This window comes from Festucalex cinctus, chromosome 19 (assembly GCF_051991245.1).
Source record: "Festucalex cinctus isolate MCC-2025b chromosome 19, RoL_Fcin_1.0, whole genome shotgun sequence".
In the NCBI taxonomy this organism is placed as follows: Eukaryota; Metazoa; Chordata; class Actinopteri; order Syngnathiformes; family Syngnathidae; genus Festucalex; species Festucalex cinctus.
In genome coordinates, this window is record NC_135429.1 from 19,364,299 (window position 1) to 19,390,069 (window position 25,771).

General features: G+C 43.9%; 2 long non-coding RNA genes across 2 annotated transcripts; both read left to right on the forward strand.

Moving 5' to 3' along the window:
• Positions 1–1,674: 1,674 nt before the first annotated feature.
• On the forward strand, positions 1,675–2,037 carry LOC144007439 (uncharacterized). The gene is made up of 3 exons (XR_013280173.1): positions 1,675–1,711; positions 1,789–1,855; positions 1,950–2,037. It is a non-coding gene; the product is annotated as an uncharacterized LOC144007439 (long non-coding RNA).
• A 5,929-nt stretch (positions 2,038–7,966) lies between these two features.
• On the forward strand, positions 7,967–10,866 carry LOC144007800 (uncharacterized). The gene is made up of 3 exons (XR_013280356.1): positions 7,967–8,299; positions 8,376–8,477; positions 8,562–10,866. It is a non-coding gene; the product is annotated as an uncharacterized LOC144007800 (long non-coding RNA).
• The last annotated feature ends 14,905 nt before the right edge of the window (positions 10,867–25,771 follow it).

Genomic DNA, 25,771 nt, shown 5'->3' on the forward strand with positions numbered 1-25,771 from the left:
TAGAGGAATTAAGGGGATTTTCATTTTCAACCTGGATAGATTTTTATTTTTTGTTTTATAAAAAGTATTTACGTTACAAGAAGTCAAGAGAGACTGCCCATTTTGTTTTTCATAACAAAACAACAACTTTATTTTCATGTTAAAAATGCACTTTAAATAAAGTATTTGGAACTCCGTTTCTACCGCATTATTTTTATGTTGAGATGGTGTTATTGGCAGCTGCTGAAAGTAACTAAAAAAGTAACTTTTAATCTAACTTAGTTACTTTTAAAATCAAGTAATCAGTAACGCAATTTAGTTACTTTTAAAACCAAGCAATCAGTAAAGTAACTAAGTTACTTTTTCAAGGTAACTGTGGCAACACTGTTGATGAGTACAGGGGTCGGCAACCATGGTTCAAGGGAGCCCCAGTCCTGGGTGTTTTAGATGTCTCCCTCCTCCAACACAGGTGCCCCTGGACTAGTTCAGCCCCAGTTAAAATAAAAAAAATAAAATAAAAAAAAAGTGCTATCAACGACACTGTCACATTCAGATCAACGTTTACTTTGACAGTTTGAAGTCAAAGCAGTTACAGAAGAATATACAATATTATTACAGCATATATTATTGTGTACAGTATATTATTGTACATACAGAGATCAGTGTGATTATGGGTACCACTAGTGGTATGTAGGATCCTTCTAGTGGTATCCAGAAGAACCACACAATTAAATAAAATTACATTTGACCACATGTGAAATACAATCAATATATGAATAAAACTCCTAGTGACGCATACAGCCTGTTTTAAATCATGAAGTGCACCTTTGAAGAACAGTTCAGTTGCATTAACTTTTAAGCACAACACATTTCCATTTCATATTAAATTCCATTAGATTAAATTACTGAATTATGCAACTGCTGTGATGGCTACTGCGTCTCACTCGGGAACGGGCTTGAAATCGCTGGAAATGGCTGAGGGAGCACAAACACAATGTGAGATATGAATAAAAACAAGTCACGCTCGTGAAGGAAGTTTTTGCTACCCCAAAGACATGCACTGCTTGAATGAAAGTTACGGTTCGGTTGTGACAAATTTTCTACTTCTGTCTTTTTATCATACAATTCATTTCACTTTCACTTTTTTGTCACTTGGCCCTCAAGTGAACTTTGATTTAATGTCTAGATCCATTTTGGTGGGTCTCCATTTACCATATGATATGTTCATTGCTTCATTTGCATATGGGAAGGCACATATGAAGATTTAGTATTTCAATACAGTACTTCGCATTTGGACTGCTAAACATTGCATCGGCGACCTGACCTTGCTGCTAAGATAATAAAAAATGCTCAAGCTCTTTTACCCTTAAAATATTTGTTGAAGGCAATCAGTTCAGGGTGTACACCGCCTACTGCCCGAAGCTGGCTGGGATAGGCTCCAGCACCCCCACAACCCCTTGTGAGGAGTAAATGGTTAAGAAAATAAAGGTCAGCCAGCCAGTCTGTCTCTCTTCCACTTCCTTTTCCTCCTTGACGGAGTTGACAGACGTGCGCTGACGTGGTCTGTGTGCGGGTGGTGTCGGACCCAAGTGAAGGTATGCGTGCGTTTGTTGACTTGGCCCATTCATGATTTTAGAAACTTAATCTAGTACTGCTTGGTTACAGCAACGTGGCATATGTTGGAACGTGACTGTTCCCTGGTGTCCGGGTGGGTGTGCGGCGCTTCCTGCAGGTAGGGCGTTGGCTGTCGGCCTTGTGCAGGGGCGGGGCAGGGGAACAAGCTTTAATTGCTTTTACCTTGTTGTCCAGCCATTAAATTGTGGAGCCGCGCTGGGTATCTCCTCCCCACGCCGTGACCTTGCCATTGTGCGCTCCGGTAAGGAATATGAATTCCTTTTTTTTTGTGCTAGTTGGGAAGACCTTTTTTTTTTATTTCTAATTAATTTGTAATTGATTAATTTGTCTTCCAGTTTGGCACTACTCCGGGTTATACTGTTGTCTTGGCTTTTTAACATCTTAAAACTGGATTTTAAACACGTTACCTTCCTGACAACTTCCCTTCCTGTTTGGGCGGCGACCTGGGTCAGCTGAACTGTTAGGACCGACCCAGGCGAAGTGTTGCCGCCGCGGAGCCCTTCCATTCATTTAACATTTTTATCTGTTTGGCTTCTTTGTTTTATATTAATAGTTTTTTTTGTTTCTTTTAACAGTATGGCTATTTTATATGTTTAAGATTGTTTTTATTTTTGCTCTGCCAGATTACTTTGGGTGAAGTGGTGTGGGTTGTTTGTTTTTTTTAATTTGTGTTTTTATCGTTGCCAGGTACTGAGGGCACCTTGCGGCAGCGGTCCCCCTGGTGGTGGTCCCGTTTTTTCCCACTTATTTGGTTTGCTGTGTCACGGGTGCTGTGTAGTGTTTGGAGTTCCCCCTTTTTTTTTTGGTACCGCTGTCGTGGTAAGTCCCCCAGTCCTGTGGTGTTTTTAGCAGTCCCACACCACTTTGTTTTGTTGTCAGGTTGTTTTTAATTTGTTAATAAACTCAGAATATTTTGGAGTCACATCTTGTCCTGTGGATGTTTAAACTGTGTGCCTTTTAGTTGTTAAACGTGTTTTAGACTCCTGGGGTGCAAGTCCCCAGGTGGCGTTGTCCCCCACTACTTAAGCCACTTTGCCACAATTTGGCGTTGTCGGCAGGATCCACTATTAAAGGACACATGTGATTTCCAAAAGAGAAAAATAAATAAATTCTTATTGTTGGTCTATTTTTTTTATTTTGTGTGTATTGAGTATTTTATTAGTATAAGCCAAGACAGGAGCCATAATTCTGAATTTTTTTTTTTTCAGAAAATAATAATTATTTTTTCTCTTATCCTAGTGGAAACCTGGGTGAGGCCCTCGGTATGGAGGAGGAGGTACAGCAGCTTCAGGAGCTTGTTCTGCAATTGAAGGCAGACAATGAGCGTTTGCTTCGGGAGCGTGGCGTGCCTCATTCAGGCCCCAGTGGGGCAGTCTCTGGGTCTCCTGGTCCAGCCGTTGGTGCTCCACCTGTTGTAACTGAGCGGTTGGTGGTTATACCGAGAGAGCGCAGATGTCCCATGTTTAATGGCAAATCAGGCATTAGTGTGTCTGAGTGGGTTGAGGAGATAGAGGCATGCATGCGGGCCCGGCACCTCTCGGCTGCGGATCAGGCCCTCTTTATTATTGACCATTTGGAAGGAGAGGCACGAGAAGAAATTAGGTTCAGATCAGCTACAGAACGAGATGACCCAGTTTGCATTCTAGCAATTTTGCGAGAGTTGTATGGTCAAACTCATTCCTACATTACTCTGCAACAGGCCTTTTTTGCTAGACAGCAGCAGGAAGGTGAGTCGCTGCAGGAGTTCTCTTTAGCCTTGTTATCCCTTATGCAACCTATTCAGCAGAGTGCACCCAATGGGATGCCAAATGCTGATGTTTTGCTTCGTGACCAGTTTGTAGAGCATGTGCTGGACAGTTCCCTGCGTCGTGAGCTGAAGCAAATGGTCCGGCGTCAGCCTGCAGCTTCCTTGTTGGAGGTGCGAAGTGAGGCCATAAGGTGGGAGAGGGAGGGACGTCCGGGAGGTTCTCGGGGGCGTAGCTACTCTCTTCCATCCGGTCACGGTCTTCAGTTTCGTGTTCAGGGCAGTTCCGTTCCAGCCGTTGTTGCTGCTCCCCATGGGCCCAGTCTTACGGAGCTGATGGACCTTTTGAAGCGCCAACAAGGGCAGCTGGATGATCTAACGCGCGCGGTTGCCGCCTTGCAGGCTCCCCAAACTCAGAGTCGGGTGTCACAAAACAATGTGATTTGCCGTAGGTGTCAACAACCTGGACACTTTGCCCGCCAGTGTGATGGCGAGCGCGTCCCCTTTCGTGCCCGTGCTCATTCTGTCGCAGGTTTAGCTATCAATCCTCCTAGACCTTCCTTGCCCGCTCAGCAGTCGGAAAACTGACGCCTGCTGAGTTGTTGAGCCAAAGCTCAGTAGGGGAATCTCCAGGCTCCATAGACTGCAAACCGACTAGCCTAATGTCATCTTGTCCAAGTGTTGATGTTCTTATGGGTGATGTCTCAGTGTTGTGCTTGGTGGATACTGGGTCCATGGTATCCACTATAACTGAGAGCTTTTTCCAGCTGCATTTTGCCCCATGGGGTTATGATCGCTTGCGGTCTTGTCACTGGCTACAGCTGCGTGCAGCTAACGGCCTAGCCATCCCATATGTTGGCTATTTGGAGCTTGATGTGACTCTTTGTGAGAAGGTAGTACCACGTTGTGGTGTCTTGGTAGTCAAGGACCCACCTGGGGCGGCCTCCTCACCCCCTGGAGTCCTGGGGATGAATGTGATCCGACGCTGCTATCGACACCTTTTTGGGGCATATGGTCGGTCTTTGTTTGAGTCACCCTCTGTGTTGCTGGCCCCTGATCAAATCGTTGAGGCCCTTCAGAAGTGCCACCAGGCTGCTGTACAGGCTCAGGAAGACCCTCCCGGTTCAGTTAGGGTGCAAGGTAAACGAGCCATTCGTATCCCTGCTGGCTTCATGAAAATGGTGGCTAGTACCTGCTCCTCACACTTTGAGAACCAGACTGTGCTCTTTGAGCCCCCTGATTCTGGTTTGCCAGCTGGGTTGCTAGCATCTCCATGTTTGGTCCAGGTTGTCCAGGGTATGGTTCAGGTTCCAGTGGTAAACGTGGGAACCATGGATATACTTCTGTACCCACGGACTTCTCTTGGTGTTCTCAGAGGGGCTCAGGTTATTAGCCTACCCACGGGGGTAAGCGAAGTGCAGCCTTTCACGGCTACGGTCTCATTGCAAGAATCCACCATTTCAGCACCTAAAGAGGCCCCTCAAGTGGATCTGTCAATGCTGACGGGAGAGGAGCAGGTTGAAGTAAGATCAGTGTTGCAAAAGTATAGCTCTGTCTTTTCAGTTCATGATGGAGATTTGGGCTGTACTAATCTCATTTCCCACAATATTCCACTCCTTGATGACGTTCCAGTTAGACAAAGATACCGTCGCATTCCTCCGTCAGAATATGAGGACGTGAAGGCCCACATCAACCAGCTGTTGGAGGCTCAAGTCATTAAGGAAAGTAGTAGTCCTTATGCCTCACCTATTGTCTTGGTCCGGAAGAAGGACGGAAGCCTGCGCTTGTGTATTGATTACCGTCTCCTTAACAGCAAAACCCGCAAGGATGCATTCCCACTGCCACGCATTGAGGAAAGCTTGGATGCGCTTTGTGGAGCTCGTTGGTTTTCAACGATTGACCTCGCAAGCGGGTACAACCAGGTGCCAGTTTCTGAACCAGATCAACACAAGACTGCCTTCTGTACCCCTTTCGGACTTTTTGAGTTCAATCGGATGCCTTTTGGGCTGTGTAATGCCCCAAGTACGTTCCAGCGGCTGATGCAAAGGATGTTTGGAGATCAGCAAGGACAGTCACTTTTACTGTACCTTGATGATATTGTGGTCTTCTCCTCCTCAGTTGCACAACATCTACAGTGGCTGGAACTGGTGCTTGGTCGGCTTCAAAAGGAAGGCCTGAAAGCTAAGTTGGAGAAGTGTAACTTCTTCCAGAAAGAAGTGAAGTATTTGGGCCATGTCATTTCAAGTGAGGGAGTTTCTACTGATCCTGACAAGATTGATGCAGTTTCCAAGTGGAGACAACCAAGTCATGTCTCGGAGCTACGCTCATTCTTAGGATTTGCAAGCTATTATCGGCGCTTTGTTCCGGGCTTTGCGCAATTGGCTGCCCCTTTGCATAGATTAGTGGCTGAGCTTACAAGTAAAAAGACCAGGAGAGGTTCAGAGCAGGCCCTTGGTGCTGCTTGGACAGCACAGTGTGAGGCCAGTTTCGAGGCCTTGAAAGCAAGGTTGGTTTCGGCACCAGTGTTGACCTATGCTGATTTTTCTCGCCCTTTTATCCTGGAGGTTGACGCTAGTCACAGCGGTCTGGGGGCAGTGCTTTCACAAGAAACTGACAGGGGAGTTCAGCCGGTGGCATATGCAAGTCGTGGCCTTAGACCTACTGAGCGTAATATGGATAATTACAGCTCCATGAAATTGGAATTCCTGGCGCTGAAATGGGCCATGACTGAAAAGTTTCGGGAATATCTGTTGGGGCACAAGTGCCTGGTCTTCACAGATAACAACCCACTGAGCTATTTGCAGACTGCCAAGCTGGGTGCCACAGAACATCGCTGGGCTGCGCAGCTGGCGGCATTTGATTTTGATATCAAGTACCGAACAGGTCGCAGCAATCGTAATGCTGATGCCTTGTCGAGGCAATACTTGTCCAGCTCTGGCTGGGTGGAAAGTATTGTGCCCGGCACTGCCGTCCCTAGTGGCATCCAGCATGCGGTGTGCCCAGAGGAGAGGGTGGTGGCAACTCAGGGGGTAGTATCTGCTTGCCCATCTTCTTCGTCAGCAGATATTCGAACCCTGCAGGAGGCTGACCCTCTCATAAAGGAGTCTTTGGTATTCTGGCGGAGGCAGGCTCAACCAACAGCAGTGGAGAGACCTCAGGTTTCCAAGGCAGTGATGGCACTGGTGCGCCAGTGGGACCGGTTGGTGGAAAGAGAGGGGGTGCTGTATCGGCAAATTTTCCAGCCTGATGGTGGTAGTCAATTGCTCCAGCTGGTTTTGCCTGCAGTCCTTAAGCAGGAGACAATGACTTGTCTGCATCAGGACCATGGCCACCAGGGCATTGATCGAACCACTGACCTGGTGAGACAGCGTTGTTACTGGCCAGGAATGGCCTCAGACATCAAGCAATGGGTTCAACAGTGTGAGCGCTGTCAGGTGGCTAAAGACTCTGGTTCAGTGCCACACAGTTTTATGGGTCATTTGTTCGCTTCCGAGCCAAATGAGATCTTGGCTATTGATTTTACCCTGTTGGAACCGTCCCGTGGTGGTTTTGAAAATGTCCTTAGAGAGAATATTACAAGGCCGCTTCTGTCAAAATTTGATGGATGACATTCTTAATTAGATTAGGGGGGTCATGTATGGGTCATGACCCCTCCCTAATGAAGATTAATGACCCTTTAATGACTTCCAGATGTCATATAATGAGGGTTAATGACCCTTAATGACTTCCTGATGTCATTTAATGAGGGTTAATGACCCTTAATGACTTCCTGATGTCATTTAATGAAGATTAATGACCCCTAATGACTTCCTGATGTCATTTAATGAAGATTAATGACCCTTTAATGACTTCCAGATGTCATATAATGAAGATTAATGACCCTTTAATGACTTCCAGATGTCATATAATGAGGGTTAATGACCTTTAATGACTTCCAGATGTCATTTAATGAGGGGTAATGACCTTTAATGACTTCCGGATGTCGTTTAATGAGGATGAATGACCTTTAATGACTTCCGGATGTCGTATAATGAAGATGAATGACCTTTAATGACTTCCGGATGTCGTTTAATGAAGATGAATGACCTTTAATGACTTCCAGGTGTTATATAATGAAGATGAATGACCCTTAATGACTTCCTGATGTCATTTAATGAAGATTAATGACCCCTTAATGAAGATGGATGATGTGTAGGTGGTGTTCCTACCTGTTTTTGCAGATATCATGGCTGACCCGGGTTCAAATGCTAATTGTTTGGTTAACTTCCGGATCCGGTGCACGCCCCCCTAGATTGAGTGAATAATAATGAGATTGAATGACGTGATCGGAGGGAGTGGTTTAGTATGGGTAAAACCGCCGGGGGAAAAGTACTAGCCATTTCTATTATGGTGAAGGGGGAAAAGTAATATGAGGCCTTCGCAATGCCACACTCACTTCTCTGAAAAATTCTCAAGAGGTATCGGCTCTGAGCTTCCAAGATGAATCCAGGTAATTAACTCTTGATATTATCTATATATGTATATATACTCATACAAATGTGGCACTTATATTCACTTCTATTAATGTTTTTGCTATGAAATAAAAAAACCCTACATCTTAATGAAGCTTCTGGAAAAGCAAGCATCTTAGTGAGTGATTTATTTATTTAATGGAATGATGCATGACTTTATTTTTATACTTATAGCGTTTATTTTATTTTTAAGTTATGAGAGATTTTGGAATAAGTCTGTATTAATATGTATTTTTTGTTTTACTTTTATTTTAATTTTATAGAGTTAGGAGAGTTTTTTTTTTATTTTATTTTTTTTTGAATGAGTGAATGAGTTCGTATTTCTTATTTTAAATTTGAATTTTTACAGAATTAGAAGCGTTGTTGGATGAAATTCAACTGTATTATTATTCAGCGTCACAAGGTGGCGATGTTGTGACAGGAATCCGGCGTAAGTATTTCTTTTTTTGAAACGTTTAGAGCTTTTTCTTGCTTTAAAATTAACTGTTAGTAATGGATATTTACAGAATTGAATGAGGATGTGAACGAGAGGGTTAGACAGCCGGAGATTTTCGTAATTACGAGTGATGAGGAAGAATTGGATGACGAATTATCTGCAGGAGTGAACGGTAAATTTCCTTTTTTTTTTTAAATAAAATAAAACCTATGTATTACTATTTTTTAAATGAACCGGTGATGTTGTATGATTATAGGTGGTGATATACTGAGCGAGACGGTCCCAGAGACTGCTCAACCTGAGGTCATAATAATATCTGACGAAGAAGAAGAAGAAGGAGAAGAAGAAGAAGAGATATTAAGGCGTGAAAACGTGAGGGCCGAAGAGGAAGGTGAATTCGTCGGGTTTCCACCGATTGAAAGCGAATCTGAAATGGAAAACTCTGAGGGGGGTGACATGGATTTAGATAATGTAGGTCAAGGTTTGGCTGAAATTGTAAATGCCTTAAACGATGAGATCTCTATGCAAATCGAGCCTTTTCAAATGCCTGATGAAATCGGCGGCGATGATGGCGATCCGTTTGTGGCTATAAGACACATTGAGGATTTTATTGATTTCTTTAATCCTTTAGAGAGGGCTCTTGCACGTCTTAACCAGTCATCTTCAAACGACGAAGCCGTTGAGGACATACTTGAACCAGACATACATAGAAATGACCAACAGCAATCCTCTGTATCATTTTCACAACATTCCCAGCCACACCCACGCAATCAAATGCAATATGCAGAAGGTAGCAGCAGTACACATTGCCAGCAGACACTTGTGTCAAATACACAAAACTTTCAATACCAACCATACACGCACAATCAAACGCAACAGACAGAAGCTGGTGGTAGTAGTACACCAGCTAGACAAGACCTCCAACAACAGTCTCGGGTACATCGACACATTCAAGCAGAACATCCCCCAGCACCAACCCCCAGTACACAATCCACCTTGCAACAATCTTCAGACACAAACAGACAGGTGGGGGGACAAGTTAGGCGTCCGAATTTTAACAACTTGGAGATAAGACGACGTCTAAATACAACGAGACCCGAAGACCCCCTTGATTTTGCAGCCTTCTACACAAACATTGGCAATAATTTGAATGAAGCTGTGCAGGAGGTAATCAGATCGACTAGTCGCGGTGATATAGTCCAAGCAGAAATAGTGGGTGAAAATGTGAGGGAGCACTGTTACCTAGATGCTGTTAATGACCCGAATGACGTAACTGACGCAGTCCATAATTTGCTAGATCGCATCGCACAATCTAATACAGAGGTACTGGCCGACAATAGTCTAGAACTTGTTGTACAGATTGTATTTGATGTTAATGGCGGAGGAGGTGCCAAACGCAAACTAATTTTGACTACAAATGATGAAATGGTTCAAAAGAAGAAGAGATGTTTGTACATAACGTATGACAAAGATGATAAATTATGCTTTGCTAGATCGTTAGCATACCTGCTTGACGGATCGTTGACTGTTGATCAGGCTACACAGAGGGCTCGTTATTTACAGCAAAGCGTGGGGTTGACTTGTGAGACTGCCGTTAGTCTGAGGGACGTACACAAATTTGAAACGCTTGTGAAACGCAAAATCGTTATAGCTTATAGAGCGGATTGCGAACGCCCCCTGTCTTTTTTTGAGACGCAATACCCCAAATCAGAGGACTCAGTGTTCTTACTGCTATTAGACGGACACTATTATGGAATAAAATCGGTTAAGGAGTTCATAGGGAAATCCTACTTTTGCAGACAATGTTACAAAGGGCATAAAAACCAAGAACAACATAGTTGTGAGGGGCATTGTCACATCTGTCTCGACCCTACCTGCAAACAACAACCGTTCAAAGCCATTCATTGTAACGATTGTAACAAAATATGTCAGAACGAGAGTTGCTTCGTTAAACACAAAGAACGCAGACAGACCTCAAAATCCGAGACTAGCAACTGTGAGAAATACAAAAAATGTAGCGAATGCAGTGTGGAATATTACGTCAAATCACAGGGGGAGAATGTTAAACATAAATGCCCTCAAGCCAAATGCACAGTATGTGGAGAGGTTCTACCTAAGGGCGGTGATGAGGCGAGAGGAAACCCTCATCTGTGTTACATGCAGCCTCTAAAACCGGAAGCGCCTTGTAAACAAATAATTTACTACGATTTTGAAACATTCGTAGGTGCTGACGGTAAACACAAACCCTACCTAGTGTGTACCAAATCGACAAAGGGGGTGGAAAAACATTGGTTGGGTCTTGATTGCGTCGAACAATTTCTTGATTATGTCAGGAACCCTCGTTTTGAACAGTCTAAACTAATCGCTCACAACGCCAAAGGTTTTGACGCTTACATCATTCTAAACAAAATGGTAGACATGGGGGTTAATGTCAGCGTCATTATGCAAGGGAGCAAAGTCATTTGTTTCTCAGATACGGACTACAAACTGGGGTACATCGACTCCTTGTCCTTCCTCACGATGCCCCTCAGCTCCTTGCCTAAAGCTCTAGGTTTCATCGATCAAACTAAAGGGTATTTCCCCCATGGCTTTAGCTCTCTAGACCATTTAAATTACATCGGTCCCTACCCTGATCCAAAATATTATGGGATAGAGCGTATGTCGACGGTCCATCGTACAAAGTTTTTTGAATGGTACGAGGTAGCGTGTAAGGGAACCTTCAATTTTGCTCAGGAAGCTCTAATGTACTGTAGAAATGATGTGAATATTTTGGCGACAGCTTGTGAGAAATTTAGAGAGGAGTTTCTTAATGCGACTGGTACAGACCCGTTCAATTCTGTAACTATCGCCTCCTCCTGCATGAAGGTGTTCCGGAACAATTTCCTAACACCTAAAACATTGGCTATTACGCCGACCGATAATTACATACAACAATCCAAATCATTCTCACGCGACTCGATCCAATACCTAATGTGGGTGGCGCACAGCCAAAAAATACCTATTATTCACGCCTTAAACAAGGGGGAGGTCAAGATCGGGCAGTACTATGTAGACGGGTACGCTTTGATAGACGGCGTAAAATATGTATGGGAATATCTCGGATGTTTCTATCACGGATGCCGTGAATGTTACGATCCGACTCAAAAGTGTCCTATGAGTAAACGACCGTTTCAAGAAAAGTTTGACAGGGTTAAAAAGAAAATACAGGATCTAAAAGTCAAGCACGGTGTACAGCTTGTGTTGATGTGGGAGCATGAGTGGCTGCGGTTAAAAAAGTCAAATCCGGATATAAGAGAGTTCTTGCGCAATTCAAAATTCCCTGAGCCTCTTATACCACGTAAAGCTCTTTTTGGAGGGAGAACGAATGCCTTCGTGTTACATTATACGGCTGCCCCCGGTGAACGTGTAATGTACGTCGATGTTACATCGCTTTATCCTTTTGTCAACAGCACATGTGCCTATCCGTTAGGACATCCTACCATCATTCACGACAATTTCGATGCCCCCCAAAAGTATTTCGGGTTCATCAGAGCTAAAGTCAACCCTCCACGAGGCCTCTATTTCCCCCTGCTGCCCTACAAAACGGCAAGAGGTAAACTGGTGTTTACACTTTGTCGCACGTGCGCAGAACTTAACAATCAAGAAAGTTCGTGTTCGCATAACGATGACGAGAGAGCCTTAACCGGTGTTTGGGTTACGCCTGAATTCAACAAGGCTCTCGAGCTGGGCTACACCATATCACAAATTACGGAGGTGTGGCATTTTGACTCGTCGAGTAGCGACGTCTTCAAAGCATATATCGATACATTCCTTAAAGGGAAGCAAGAGGCCTCGGGGTATCCTTCCTACGTCGTTGATCAGGCAGGTAGGGAAAAGTACATCGAAAACTATGAGACTCACCAAGGTATTAGACTAGACCCCTCAAAAATAAATGTGAATGCGGGTAAGAGGCAGGTGTCTAAATTATGCCTCAACAACTTTTGGGGCAAATTGGGACAGCGTGATAATTTGGATAAAACAGAGATTGTAAGCAGCACAGAACGCTTCTTTGAATTGTTATTTTCGGGGGTGTACGAGATCAAAGCCTTTCACTTCCTCAACGATCAAAGGTCGATCGTGCAGTACAGCTACCACCGACGTTGCAACGTCCCCCCCCCCCCCTCCAAAACCGCTAACATCTTTGCAGCATGCATGACCACGGCTTATGCACGTCTAAAAATGTACGCATATTTGGAGCGACTGCAGACGAGTGTTTTGTACACCGACACGGACAGCCTCGTCTATGTAGTCAAAGACGGTGAAAGTCCTTTGGAATTAGGTGACTATTTGGGGGATTTGACTGACGAGTTGGGAGGAGATAGCATTCAGGAGTTTGTTTCAGCGGGTCCTAAAAGTTACGCCTACCAAACTAGGAACAGCATGAAAACGGTAATGAAGGTAAAAGGTATCACACAGACCCATGACACTTGCAAACGCGTCAATTTTGACAGCATCAAGAATTTAGTCGAAGGGTACATTGACTCATCAGGCACACAAACCAGAACGATTGAAACGCCTCAACACACTATCGTGCGTAACAAAAAGGGTTTTCACCTAAAAAACATGTCATTCATGAAAAAGTTCAGGGTAGTATATGACAAGAGACGTCTTATCCCCCACGGACGCACCCTGCCTTTCGGTTATTAGTGTGTTTTGTGAAATGGAGTTAAATCAAGTTGATTTTGATCCGAGGCTTCAACCCCCCTTTTCTTGTTTAATATCTGGACCAAGCGGGTGTGGAAAAACATATTTTGTAAAAAGTATCTTGGAAAATTGTAACCATGTTATGAAAAGTCTTCCTGACAATGTTGTATGGATCTACACTTCTTTTCAACCTCTCTACGAGGAACTTCAAAAGCTGAATAAAAATATTAACTTTGTGAAAGGTCTCCCTGATTCTTTTGAGGATGAAAGTTTGTTTCCAGCGCGTCAAAGTCATTTGGTTATTCTGGACGACGTCATCTTTCAGGCGTCGGACCACCCTGAGGTGGTAAGAATTTTTACCCAATATAGACATCATAGGAATATGAGCGTCATCATGTTAACGCAGAACATTTTTCATCAAGGTAAATACAGCCGGACAATCAGCCTCAACAGTAATTATATGGTGTTGTTTAAAAACCCGCGTGATAAATTACAAACGAGTGTTTTGGCTAATCAGATATTTCCCTCAAAGAAAAAGTATTTTTTGGAAAGCTTTGAAGACGCTACCAAAGACGCTCACGGGTATTTATTAGTGGATTTAACCCCGACATGTCCAGATCAATATAGACTGAGGACGGGCTTACTAGCTCATCAGTGGCCTACCGTCTACATACCCAAGACTTAATAAGATGTCGAAGCTTTTAAAAAGAAATGCTCCGCTGCTCAAAACTTTGTTTCACGCCAAGCCCAAGAAACGTAAAGACATACTTTTGCGCGGTCCCGGTAGCTTGGTGAAAGCTCTCTGCGAGATTGCTCTAAATCTCTTAAAAGGTCACATACCGCTGAGTCCTTCGCAGTATAAGAGGCTAAAAAAGCAAAAGAAGGTGATCAGAGAATTGGCCGATAAGAAAAAAAGTCTGAAGAAAAAACGGGCGGTCTTGATTCAAAAGGGTGGTTTTATCTTACCCTTGTTGGGGGCATTCGCCCCTGTCCTCGGAAGTCTTTTAGGCGGTCTAATAAATAAATAAACTTTAACCAACATGAGTTTGAGAACAGCTCAGAAAATGTTTCTTGTCTCACCTCACCAACTGGAACGTTTAAGCAGGCCGGAACCAACCATTCGAGAGACGGCGGAGCGTAATTTGGATTTTAAAATGAAGGAGGTCCTAGAAGATAGTTCTCTAGACCAGTATGAGAAAATTAAAAAGTACCAATCCTTGATGCAACGATATTTAGGGTTGCTCAAACAAGGGGAAAACGAACGACGACCAATCAACCTGACTCTACCTGCTGAGACATCAAACACATCCCCATCAGATGAAGCGACGGGTTTGGAGAATGAAGCCTGGCTCGACATCGTCCAAACAATCCCTCCTCGTTACCGTAAAAATGCCGATTATGTTTTAAGAAAACTGTCTACCGACGAAAGAGGTTGGACTCCTCGCAGCGAATTCATCTTCAGAGGTAAGCCCGTCAGAGGATCCCACATGACTGATTTACTCAAACATCTCATCGGCAAGAATGTTTCATCGCAAGGTCCTAGAGGTTGGAGCGAGTTTCTACACACCCTCTCAGAACTCAATATACCCGAAACAACGGTTTCTAACCCACATGCACGCGAGGAGTTGAGACGTCTAAAAAACGGCTCATATACACCTAATCCCATTGTTAAGGAATCTTCAAACGGGAAAAAGAAAAGAAAACGGACTGCTTCGACTATAAAGTGGGAGGGGTTTTAAATATGACACTTATTTTATGTAAGGAAAAACACATCACTCTGTATTGCCTTTTAAATTGCTTTTATTGAATAAATGATTTGAAAAACATAATCCGTTACAGACAATGACATTTTTTAAATTTGTTGAAAGAACATGATTTTTGTCCTCCGCATGGTTTGCAGGTAAAAAACCGGTGTCGCCGAACAAAAGCAGATACCATAGCATCATTCTTGATTACATCGTCGGTGTAGCAGTCCATCACATCCTGGTAAGACTCTCCACACCCTCTGTGGCTCAGGTAGTACACACAATGAGGGCCGCAGGCCGCTGACAGTTCATGTTGTAACTGGCGATTATGGTAAATTATACGGTTAGAATACTTTTCCAGAAAAGACTTTATACTTTGTGGGTAATATTTAAAATCAGGGGGAAAGCCGAAGGGGTCGAAAAAAGATGCAGAGTCGTCCTTTTCCAAGGTGAGAGCCAACCAATGTTCTCCGGGTTTAGAGCGGGGGTGTGTATTAACTATATAGTATATGGGTGGCGAGGGTTTCAAGGAGGATAACTCGTCCGAAGCGTAAACGCCTCCAAATAAATGTCCTTGTAAACGTGTCATCAAACTCTCCAATTCCCTTCCGTTCATCTCCTCAGTAATAGTCCATTAACACTTCCCTCTTCGAGTTAATTTCTAAAATAGAGTCGTAACAAGCGTACACAATAAGTGTGGCGGTATGGGGAAGCGGGGTCCTGAATCTCATCTCCAATCTGAGTGTACCGCTGGACACAGGGGATAAAGCCTCTGTGTCCTGGCTAGGATTTAGATTAAAGGCAAACAGAGCATAGCCTTGTTGAAAGTCTTCGTGGTCTATACTTAGAGGTAAATCTTTTAAAAACCTCCCCGTCGAGGTAAACAAGTTATGAAACTCGCGCACTGCGTTTCCTGCGTTAAATTGGGGTTGAAACGCCTTAGATGGGATCTGCCGCCCTTCTTGAGTTAGGGCTAGGTATTCAATATTGTGGTGGGCAAAGTTAAAAGGATTTAAATTCTTCCGCCCCACAAAAGCGCTGTGATTGACGAGTGCTAAAACCACATACTTTGGCGTATGTCCCAAAAAGAGATTGTCTTGATGGCAGATCCTCGATAACTGGGGTATAGAGTAAGTCTTTACGTTGATCCTCGATAGGGGGTACAGCGCGTTGTCTTTGTGGAGAGCTGCTGCGTGACCCAAAGAAACGGCCGGTGCGACCGCTACTTTTTTTACAAAAAGGGTGGCTCCTATTATCTTCAGAGAGCAATCAGCGTCGGGGGGACTCATTAAACAAAAATCATCGCTGGCTCTTGTTAGCTTTAGCCTTAGATCCACGTTATTTAAGAGGTATCTCTCACAAAAGAAAATATCCGAGTGAATGGGGCCTAGGAGTTGAAATTCCCTGGACCCCTCAATCAATTGGGCTCTGTGAACCAGCCCTTCATTAACATCGTTGCCCGTGAGCGATGTTGAATCCATCCGCCCTCGTGTATCTTTGAAGAACATGGCTGTGCTAAATTGGCTTTTGAGAGAATCCTCTGAAAAGTTTAACAATGTTTCAATCATAGCTCTGTAAGGGTGAGTAGCGCTTGATTGTGAGATGAGTCTATCCCCTAATGTAACATCTACTTGGGTAAAGATTGTGTTTAACGGATAGTTAATGATGCCTACGTGGTCGGTGGGGCCCAGATGAGAGCCGTCTCTGTGTGTTACTCGCAAACGCAGGTAAAGCATTGTGTCCGAGAGATCCATATATTTAGAACCGTCCCCCGGTATGAAAAATTCAATGGGTCCTTGCTCCGTCAAAGCTGATAAGGGTGAAATTTCGACGTATTGGCTTTGTTCTATCGAAAGTTGGGTCATTGGGGGTGAGAACAAATCTAATTCCGACAGAGTGCATTCTTGCGACTTGTGATGTAAAAGAGCCATTTTCGTCAGATTGTTTAAGAGAAAATGTCGGCGTTGCTTCTTCGGCGCTTCCTTCTTGAGACTGATTTCCTTTTGACTGCACGCCTACGCTTTTTATGAGTAACCAGTCTCTGACCTATCGGTCTCCTCGAAGGTCTTCGAGCCAAAACCATTAACCCGGATCCATCTTGATTCTTTTCTCTTCTCTGTATTCTTTCCATCGCACGTCCTGCTACATCCATGGCAATATTTTTAGCCGCCGACTGCAGGTGAGGTTTCGCTACTGTAAAACCTTTTTTGACTAAAGGTACGACAAAACGGAAAAGTTTAGAAAAAATGGAGCCCAAACCTCGCCCATATTGCACAGGGGCCCCGTGAAAACCCGGAAGCGACCCTCCTGCTTGGGTTTCGTAATAATTAACAAAGCGATACAGGTCAGGGTGTGTCTCCATCACGACCATTGTTTTTTACCTCGGTTTAAAATGCAGGGTAATAATTATCTTTCCGTATTTAAAATTAACCGGCTGATTCTGATCCGTCTTAATCTGTATTCCTACTTCTTCAATATGTCTCCTACTAATAGGCAGGTAGTAAGCAGGGTTGAAAGTTTTAAAAATAAACTCCCCGTATCTCCCTTCGATCGGAACAGTCCTCAATAACGGAGCATAGGCATCCCCTACCGTCTGGTGTTGCACCACGTCTGTATAAACGTATAAATGGTATTGACCCGCCTTTATATCGGCTGGGTACGGGGCAGGTAACCAATTAGGTTTTATAGTAAACCATTGTCCTTCCTTCATACCAAGTATGTAAGCCAACGGTGCATTAAAGCGGATCTTATAACATCCGGTTGACGACATCCAAAGAAATTTCCGCATATTAATATCGTAATGGAGTAAAATTTGGTTGCCTATTTTATTTTTTATAATATACAGAACCGCCTCTCGTAGCTTGTCAGGATCTTCATATTCCCCGGATGTAATATCTAAGGTGTGGGTTACAAATTCGTTTTTATCAGACCCCCTAGCTGTCTCGGAGTTCTTTGCATCCTTAGCTTTGGAAAGCGTCATATCTTTTATATAGAAAGTAGTCTGGTTTTCGGGTACGTTTATCCAACTACGAGGGTATGAAATCTCAGTCAGGGCCACCTCCCAACTTCCTTCGAGATCAATGTGTTGGGCCAAATTCACTCTGAACTGTGAGATTGTGTTGTCCGTATACACATCCATACTAGCGTTAGAAGGTAGAGTAACGTAGAATCCTCCATCGTGTAAGGGATCCATGCCGGCTTCTGATACAAGTTGTATTTGAAACTCTTTTTTAAACGTCTACAATCTGAGAAGCGGGGACCCAGCTATCGAATTTCGAGGGCCATCCCTTCCAACGAACGAGAAATTGTCTCTGCCCCCTCACCGTGCGCCTTTTAAGGATTTTCTCAATATGGAATGTGTGGTCTTTTGATACGCTCACCTTCTGTAATTCACCTTCGTAAAACGATCCTTCTATGACATCCCCGTCATAATCTTTCAGTTTGTAGACGGGTGGAAAACGAGGAAGACATTCAGATATGGTAAACAATTCGTCCGTAAAGCTCTGCTCGTATTTTTTATCAAACACTCCTCTTAATTTAGATATCCTCACCACATCTCCTGTTTTAAAACGCATTTTTAATTTCCCACTTTGCTCTATCGGCATATTACCGTATAGATTCTGGAAAACCTGTTGAGTATTTCCGTCAGTAACTTGATTGGGCTTCATTTTTATACATGGTAGCTTTCGTTATAACTACTTACTAAATCTTGCACGACGTCGATATACCTGCGTGTGTTTCTGGCCGTAAAATATCTCCACATTCTAGTTTTTAAAGTTCTATTAAACCTTTCAACAACCTGCGCTTTCAGATCACTGGCAGTAGCAAAATGAACAATGTTGTGTTTTTTCATCAGGTTCTGAAAATGTCTGTTAAAAAATTCTTTACCCGCGTCGGTCTGTATTTTTCGAGGCGTCCCACTCTCAGACAAAACAGATTCAAAAGCTTTAACTACCTGCGGAGCCGTCTTATCCTTCAAAATGCGTACGTAGGCTTTTTTTGAAAAAACATCGATGACGGTCAGTAAATATTTAAATCCATCGTTGACGCCAGCCAGGGCCTGCATATCGCAGAGGTCTGCCTGAAATTGATTCAGCGCCCTTGGGACAAAAACCCTGTTTCGTGGGAAATTGATTCTAGCGGGTTTGTGTAAGGTGTAGGCATCTTGCTCGATTAAGAAACCCCTGACTCGATCACGATTTACTTTTTTACCCGTAACATCCTGTACACCTAAGTGTAAACGCTCTACACCACCAAAACTGGCCGGGTGTGAGGCATCGTAGTAAAGCTTCTCCATACACTTCCTCTCAGCCATCATCATCAGAAAATGAATTTAAATGATATATGCAACGATTATTTATTGATAAATTCACACAGACATGACTTCTTTTGTTTTTTTTTTGGTTTATTACATGATTTCCATAGTATAATCATACACAATAGTAAAAATGATTACATGCATAATGCTAAAAGGCAATACTAAGAATTAATATACTCAAGGACTCGGGATAAGACATAGGGACTAACTTTTAATTCAACGACGGTTTGAAATTCATTTAATTCAACAGGTAAGTCTAAAGGGTAGTTATTTTCTAGACAGTATTTTGCAGAATCAACAAACAGAGTCAAAATTGTTACCAGGTGACCTACACCCACGTCATCACACCATGCATCCAGAACGGCTTTAATTGTATTGGCCAAACCCAAATGACTCTCGTTCACAACACGTCTGACGAAACAATCCCAAGATACATGAAATAGCGAATGAGACAATGATCTGACTTTTTGCATAATCAACAACATTTTGTCAATTCGTCCGTCTCGGTCAGAAGTATGTAGAATGGTTCTCTCCAGAATGTCCGCCCAATTACACAAACCGTAATATCGAAACAACAATTTTCTGAAGATATTCCCCATCGTGTGTCTCTATTTAGAATTGTAGTACTTGTCCAGCAGAGTCTTGAGGTCGTTCGACAGCGATCCGGGGCCTTCAAGGGCGTCCAGTTGCTCGAGCTTGTCGAGTATCTTCTTCTCTTGCTCGAGATCTAGCAGGACAATCTCGGCCGCTGTCTTGACCTTCTTAATGTCGGTAGTCAGATGAAGCAAGTTCAACATGTAATGAATGCTGGGGAGGAATTTAGGCGTGCACAACAATGCTATCACACGATGATAATGTTTCCTAAAATACTCATCATCGTCTATTTCTAGACACTGGTGCTGCCTCTGGCTGGGATGGTTGATTAAACAGCCATTACATTCATCTCTACTGTATTTAACTATAACTTGATTGAGGAGATGTCCTATAGTCTGTTTTATACAGTTGTACTTATCCCGACACAGCCAACTGTCCGGGGGCCCGTTCCAGACAAGGTCCCAGTCCTTGTCAAGGTTTGTAGGTGAAGGCAAAGCTGTTGGCGGGCACCCCTCCACAACGTCCCCGTCAGAGGTTAGTTGCTGCTGAGGCTGCTGCTGCTGAGACTCCTGAGGCTGCTGAGGAGGTAGGTGTTCATGTCGGGTATTGAGTTCCTCAGGAGTCATCAGCAGTTGTGAATACTCCAGCGAGGCAATGTACTCATCGGTCAGCTGCACTTCTTGAGAGTTCTCCGGCGGAGGGGTGTTCTCGTCGGCAGTCGCGGGGTACTGAGAACAGTCCAACTGCTCTCGCTCAAGGTGGGTCGCGGCTGCCTCAACGTCCTTTCCCTCCTCAAAGTCAGAGCTCTCTGTCTGCGTACCTTTTGAGACTTTAAGCCGCGATCCTTCCACCAGAGGCACCACACTCCGGGCACCCAGAGGCGTCCACGATGTTGCCAGGCGTCTGGAACTCTGTCTGGTAGGAGGCATCGTTGTCGTCGTTGGCTTTTTCAGGCAAAGTGTAGTCCGGCTGGAGACTCCTGCTCTTATATTACATAGGGGCGGTTATATGGGAGGGATTTGTTGTAAAGAGGCGTATTTTCCCATTGTCTAAGTGGTAGGGGGGCTGTCCTTGAGGGGGGTTGGCTTATGACGTCAGAGTAGGCGGTTCATAGGGGCGTTGACTACTCAAACGTCAACGCCTTCCTTACACCCACAATGTTTCGCCAATGCCGGCTGTCCAAAAAGAGGGTGGAGATTTTTTCAGAGTGCGCATCCATCCTCTCATTCCATTCAGCCAACGGTAGGGTCAAAACCCTCAAAAAAACACCACATTCAGTGTTAAATGCTTCCAAAGTAAAAAACAGTTCATTCTGATTTGTGCGATCACCAGTCTCTATCAGGTTGTTAGAATCAATTTTCACCTTAAAAAACCAACGACCTGTAGGCGTTGTCCTCGAGACCCATGTAAATGTTAAAACATTCCATGGTTCAGACGACTTCATACATTCTTTCAACACTCGAGGTACCAGTTGATTTAATATACCCCAGTCATTAGAGTTTAGAGTCCCATAGCCACTAGGTGATGTATTTTCAACACCGTCCATGCTAAAATACAGACACAGCTCACCCATCTCGTAAAGGAAGCGGTATCCCCATGAGGCAGATGGATCCAAAGACCATATTTCCTCCAAAGACTCTGCGGGGGGTTTCTGAATACGTCGCAAAAACATCTGCTTCTTACGCGGCGCATCCAAAATCGAGTCGGTCCCAGTGCGTCCCATCTGCACTGAAACATTTGTCTCGCTGATTACATTGATTTTCCCCGCCATCCTCGCTGTAGCTCTATCGGACTGTTGAAGCGCTTGTTATATCCTTTTTACCCATACTAAACCACTCCCTCCGATCACGTCATTCAATCTCATTATTATTCATTATTCACTCAATCTAGGGGGGCGTGCACCGGATCCGGAAGTTAACCAAACAATTAGCATTTGAACCCGGGTCAGCCATGATATCTGCAAAAACAGGTAGGAACACCACCTACACATCATCCATCTTCATTAAGGGGTCATTAATCTTCATTAAATGACATCAGGAAGTCATTAAGGGTCATTCATCTTCATTATATAACACCTGGAAGTCATTAAAGGTCATTCATCTTCATTAAACGACATCCGGAAGTCATTAAAGGTCATTCATCTTCATTATACGACATCCGGAAGTCATTAAAGGTCATTCATCCTCATTAAACGACATCCGGAAGTCATTAAAGGTCATTACCCCTCATTAAATGACATCTGGAAGTCATTAAAGGTCATTAACCCTCATTAAATGACATCTGGAAGTCATTAAAGGGTCATTAATCTTCATTAAATGACATCAGGAAGTCATTAAGGGTCATTAATCTTCATTAAATGACATCAGGAAGTCATTAAGGGTCATTAATCTTCATTAAATGACATCAGGAAGTCATTAAGGGTCATTAACCCTCATTAAATGACATCAGGAAGTCATTAAGGGTCATTAACCCTCATTATATGACATCTGGAAGTCATTAAAGGGTCATTAATCTTCATTAGGGAGGGGTCATGACCCACACATGACCCCCCTAATCTAATTAAGAATGTCATCCATCAAATTTTGACAGAAGCGGCCTTGTAATATTATCTCTGTCCTTGTTATGACTGATGTTTTCAGTAAATACACAATTGCTGTTCCTACCCGGGATCAAAGGGCTTCTACTGTAGCCCATGTTCTTTTGACGGAGTGGTTTTACAAGTTTGGCGTTCCAAGCCGACTCCACTCGGACCAGGGTAGGAGCTTTGAAAGTGCCTTGCTTCATCAGCTCTGCTGCTTATACGAGGTTGCCAAGTCCCGCACAACCCCTTATCACCCAGCAGGTAATGGGCAGTGTGAGCGCTTTAATAGAACACTTCACAACCTTCTACGTGCTCTGCCAATTTCCAGAAAACGGGATTGGGTCTCGTGTCTACCTCAGGTATTATTTGCTTATAATACCACACCACATCAGAGTACAGGAGAGTCACCCTTTTATCTGATGTTTGGCAGAGAGCCTCGTCTCCCTATAGATTTCCTTCTAGGGCGAGTTCAGGACCCTGTACGTGGGGAAGTACAGGATTGGGTTGTTGAGCATCAAGCTAGACTTCATGCAGCTTTTGAAGGTGCTAAAGAGAGATTATTTGCCGCCGCTGCCCGTAGGAAGGTACGCCATGACCAACATGTTCGTGATGCACCTTTGCGCGTAGGTCAATTTGTGTATTTGAGAGATCACAGTGTTAGGGGTCGTCACAAAATTCAGGATGTGTGGAGTCCTGTTGTCCATCAGGTCCTAAAAGCCCCAACGGATCAAGGAGCAGTATACACTGTAGCGCCAGTGCAAGATTTGCATCGGGTGCGTACAGTCCATCGAGACATGGTGAAAGCTGTCCTCAGGCCTGAAAATCAGGGACCCGATCCAAGGGCCCTCTCGCCACGTGGCCAAAGACGTGGGGAGAGTGATTCCCTTGGTGATGGTGATTTGTGGCTTTTGGTACCTGAAACATCTTTACCCTCTGGCTCTGCAAGGCCGAGGAGTTGTCCTGTTGCAACACCTTTGGTGGGCCAGGCTAGAACCAGTCCACCTTTAGCTGGCATGAAACCAGTAGGTCTGCCCTTGTCTACAGAACAACCGTGCACTAGCCAGCAGGCATTGCGTCGGACACTTCGTTCAAACGCTGGCCACCACTCTAATGTGCACCATCTTCCGTTGCCTGCAGGCCAGCATGAACGCCATACACAGCAAGCGTATCCGGTGTCCAATGTTCAGATGGCTGTTTTTAGACCTTGGTGTTAGTGTCAATCGTCGGGGCGACGATTCAAAACCTGGGGGTAGATGTGGCAGAATAGATGCCCCTTACCACAAGGGGGCAGAGTGCCCCTAATTAAGCAGGTGCCTATAAATAGGTCAGCGCAGCGCCAGTCTGTCTCTCTTCCACTTCCTTTTCCTCCTTGACGGAGTTGACAGACGTGCGCTGACGTGGTCTGTGTGCGGGTGGTGTCGGACCCAAGTGAAGGTATGCGTGCGTTTGTTGACTTGGCCCATTCATGATTTTAGAAACTTAATCTAGTACTGCTTGGTTACAGCAACGTGGCATATGTTGGAGCGTGACTGTTCCCTGGTGTCCGGGTGGGTGCGCGGCGCTTCCTGCAGGTAGGGCGTTGGCTCTCGGCCTTGTGCAAGGGCGGGGCAGGGGAACAAGCTTTAATTGCTTTTACCCTGTTGTCCAGCCATTAAATTGTGGAGCCGCACTGGGTATCTCCTCCCCACGCCGTGACCTTGCCATTGTGCGCTCCGGTAAGGAATATGAATTCCTTTTTTTTTGTGCTAGTTGGGAAGACCTTTTTTTTTTATTTCTAATTAATTTGTAATTGATTAATTTGTCTTCCAGTTTGGCACTACTCCGGGTTATACTGTTGTCTTGGCTTTTTAACATCTTAAAACTGGATTTTAAACACGTTACCTTCCTGACAACTTCCCCTCCTGTTTGGGCGGCGACCTGGGTCAGCTGAACTGTTAGGACCGACCCAGGCGAAGTGTTGCCGCCGCGGAGCCCTTCCATTCATTTAACATTTTTATCTGTTTGGCTTCTTTGTTTTATATTAATAGTTTTTTTTTGTTTCTTTTAACAGTATGGCTATTTTATATGTTTGTTTTTATTTTTGCTCTGCCAGATTACTTTGGGTGAAGTGGTGTGGGTTTTTTTTTTTGTTAAACGTGTTTTAGACTCCTGGGGTGCAAGTCCCCAGGTGGCGTTGTCCCCCACTACTTAAGCCACTTTGCCACAATCGTTTAAGGTCTTTTATGTATTAAAACAAATACAGAGGTTCCCTGAGATACGAATGACACGACTTCTGTGTTTTACAAGATGTTAGCCGTCGTTTAACTGATTTTTTTTTCTTGCTTTCGCTTGTGAGTGCCGAATTAAGATACGAGAGCTGTACTGTATCAGTGCCAGAGAGTTGAGATGCCTTAATGACTATCTTATAGGGATGTAACAATAATGGCAATATCGTGATATTAAAACTGCCACAATATATCGTCGTGGTCATGTCACGATATTAAAAGCAGCATATCTGCTGAAAAAAAAAAGTCGGGTTGATTTCCACTTGTGCAGTTCTAGCACCCTCAGGTGGCCAGTTTTTTAATTGTCACAAGGCACGTTTTGGCCCTTCTGTGTTTCAAATCCATGATAATGGTCAGATGAAGGGGACCATAATATACTTATGAACAGACTGTGTGGAGGAACTCAATTTATTCTTTTTATGAATTTCTTATTTATTTTATTAAGAATAAAAACGTGTGTATACATATATATATATATATATATATTAATGGTGTCAGTTAAACGCGTTTTTAACGGCGTTAACGCAACCCCCTTTTAACGGCGTCATTTTTTTTTATCGCGCAATTAAAGCTCATTTGGAGCTTTCACCTGGCAACTAGATCATTTGTCTTTCACTTATGGGAGTTCGCCACTGTGTATACAGATCAGCGGTAAATGCAAGACTTTCATTACAATACTTAAAGCTGATTGGGCAATGACAACCTGTGCGTGGTCTACCAAACTTTTGTTTTGACCAATCACGGTAATGGATGAAAAGTTCGTCTGCGTTGACATTGCTGGTTAGGAAGAAAAAAAAAAAAAAAAAAAAGCAACAACAACGGGGAAAGAGAAGCATCATGGCGAGCCGTAAAAAGGATATAAATTCAATTTTGAACGGCAAGTTTACTTTTAAAAAAATTACCTAATGGTGGCATTGACAAGAGCAAAGTAATTTGTATGTATTGCCATCGCGAACTGAACTACCATCGCAGCACGTCCAGCTTAAAATACAATTTGATAGCCAAGCACACCGTTGATGCCGATTCTCCGACCCCTCGTCAAACCCAGGCATCCGTGGATAATTTCCGACAGAAACCAATGGATGAATCAACTAAGAAGAGACTCACCGAAGCGATTACTGGACGTCTCTCAGTCACCACAACTACCTCGGGGTAACTTCCCATTATTTTGACACTGACTGGGTGCTTCGCTGCCATGCTTTGTTATGAAGACCGAGGACCGGCATTTCGCCAATACTGTCGCAGAGCACTTCAGGCAGATAGCTAGTAGGGGTGTGAATT